This window comes from Vicugna pacos, chromosome 14 (assembly GCF_048564905.1).
Source record: "Vicugna pacos chromosome 14, VicPac4, whole genome shotgun sequence".
Taxonomy (NCBI): domain Eukaryota; kingdom Metazoa; phylum Chordata; class Mammalia; order Artiodactyla; family Camelidae; genus Vicugna; species Vicugna pacos.
The window spans coordinates 60,872,282-60,875,010 of NC_133000.1; positions in this window are offsets into that span (position 1 = coordinate 60,872,282).

The following is a 2,729-nucleotide window of genomic DNA, read 5'->3' on the forward strand; positions in this document are numbered from 1 at the left end:
AGCTACAGAGATAGTCAGAGTTAGGAATGATTTTCATTCTTGAACTACAGCGATCTTCACACATTACTCACCAGTTGAGCTGAGAACTCCGGGGGGTACTTGCAAAGTATGGAGGTGCGAGGTTGGAATTGCAAAATGGCTGTTTACTTTGTCGTTGATATTGTTACAGACAGTACGGGCTACTTACAATTCTGGTAAACACGTTCCCTAGATTCTACCCTTAGATCCCTTCTACTGTTCTCCCTCTTGCTCACTCTGCCCCAGCCTCTCTCTCCTCCTTTCTCTTCCTTGAATTTCCCAGGCATGCTACTTCTCTTGGGCCTAGACACCCTTTCCCTAGATGTCTGCTTAGTTTTTACCCTCAGGTCTTAGCTTCAATGTCACCCTAGAGGAGAGTTCCTCTTTGACCACTCCAATTAAAATAGCAAGCTGTACCCTAGCCCTGCCCAGCCACTTTACCCTTCTGTATTTTTCTCCATAGCCGTCTTCAACATTTATGTTGAATTAATCATTGTTACTGCTCCATGAGGGTAGGGGCTTTGTTTTGTTTCCCGCTATAATCCTGGGGCTCTAGAACCAGGCCTGGTACAGAATAAACCATCAGTAAATACTGTTTACAGATGAATAAATATCTTGGGTTTTTTGTTTTTGTTTTTGTTTTCCACATACTGTATTGGCAAAGCCTAAAAAGAATGGGACTACCCAGTATATGTGCAAGTATCATTTGTTACAACCATTTTTGGGGGCCAAGTGGTAACATATATGAAAAGTTCAAATGTACATACCACTTGATGGTCCCCAAATTCCATGATGTATAACATAGGTAATTACAGAAAAACATAAATGTGTTCATTGCCATATTACTTATGATAATGAAAAACTGGATACAATCTATATGTCTACTAGTGTTGTCTCACTTTTTTAATACACTGGGCTGATACATAGCCTTTAAAAAGAAATGTACCAACATTGAATGAGGACCAAAATAGTGTATACTTACAGTTTTCTATGAACAGACTTCCCTACCCTTTATGATCTCCCCAAGTTGATCCACTCAGATTGACCACAGGATGTGCATCTGACTCACCGTAGGCCAAATGAATCCTCTTCCTGAGTTTTGGAATTGGACTAAGGTTTTAACGCAGTCTAGTTGCTCTTCTTGAACGCTGAGGACCTACAAATTGGGGACTTGTTGGTAGCCATAGTCATTCAAATGAAGTGAGGAATCAAAAAGTTTGTTTTTAGTGAGAGAGAAAAAACAATGTTGATTGCGGAAAGAAGAAAGAGAAGAAGAAGCCTCAGTATTTAAGGCTCAAGTTCTGATCTTTTTTCAGGACCAATTTTATTCCTGTCTTTGGTTTGCAAACACCACATACTTGTAAATGCATATCTTAAAGGATCCACCATAGACTATTAACAAGGAGTTTCTTTTGGTATCAGTATGAGCAGGGGAAGAAGGAAACAAGAACTTCCATTCTTCATACACTTTTGACTGTGATTTTTTTTTTTGTCTAGGCTGCATGAACTACTTCTATAATTTAAAATAATGCAATTTAAAAAAATCTCATAATATTAATACCTCCAGTTTATTCCTTGTCAGCCAGAGATACAGAAAATGTTGGGAATATGATTGGAAGTGTTCCCTCAGGTTTCTTTTTCTAAGTGGTGAGGTCTGTTGTGAGAACCTGCTTATATGTAATAGAAGCTTTTTGTCCAGTGAAAATAATTTATGTACATTTATTCATGAAATGATTTTGAGATTCTACTCTCATCAAAACAGACATAGACTCTGACCAGCTGGAATTCACAACATTGTAAGGGATTCAGATAGAGACATTTACAATACACTGTAGTAAGTGCCTTGGTAGGGCAGTAAGGGATTCTGGTTCCAGGGATACCTAACACAGATTTGAGGGTTTGAGAAAGACTTCTTAACGTGCCCTTTGGAAAGAAAACTAGGAAAAGGAGATGATATGGGGGTTGAATGGTACAATATATGAAGTATTCCAGCCAGAGGGATCTGCAAGTGCTATTGACCCAGACAGGAGAACTGGAAGTGTGTTTAGCGAAATTACAGTGGCTCGGTAAGCATGGACATTAAACGTTGAGAGATGGAAATTTGAGAGACTTGAAAGTCATATTCTAAAAGCAACTGAGAGCCTCTGAAGGAAAGTGATGCGGTCATACTGCGTTTCCCAGAGCTTTCTGTGTCTCTAGGGTAGAGATGAACTGTGTGTAGCCACTTGGAGAAAACTGACTGTTGGGTCATTTGCTGTAGGCCAACTACATGGTGATAAGATGGTGGCCTGGATAGGGATGCTAGTCCCTAACCTAACCATCCAGAAAAGGCGCTAATAAACTTCTGTTTCATTGAATTGATTGCATGTAGGGATATAAGGGGTGGGGGTGGGGAGGGGGGTCGCTATAATTCTCAGCTGTCTGGCCTGCTGGATGATGGCATAACTCAAGAAGATGGGAAACCTAGGAGGGAAGAATTGGTTGCAGATGCCAAGAGAGATTTAATATGCGTTAAACTGTGGACATGTACAGCTACGCGTCTTTGAGATATTAAATTGGGAACGTCCAGCAGGTTATATAGGCATGTAGGACTTTGCTGAAGTTCTCCTCTCTTCACCAGAAATGTTGCTGTTGTGTCTGTCTTAGTTCTTTCGGAATCCCACACATCTCTGGAACACTCTGGGTTGCTGACGAGGAGTCCGCGCATGCGC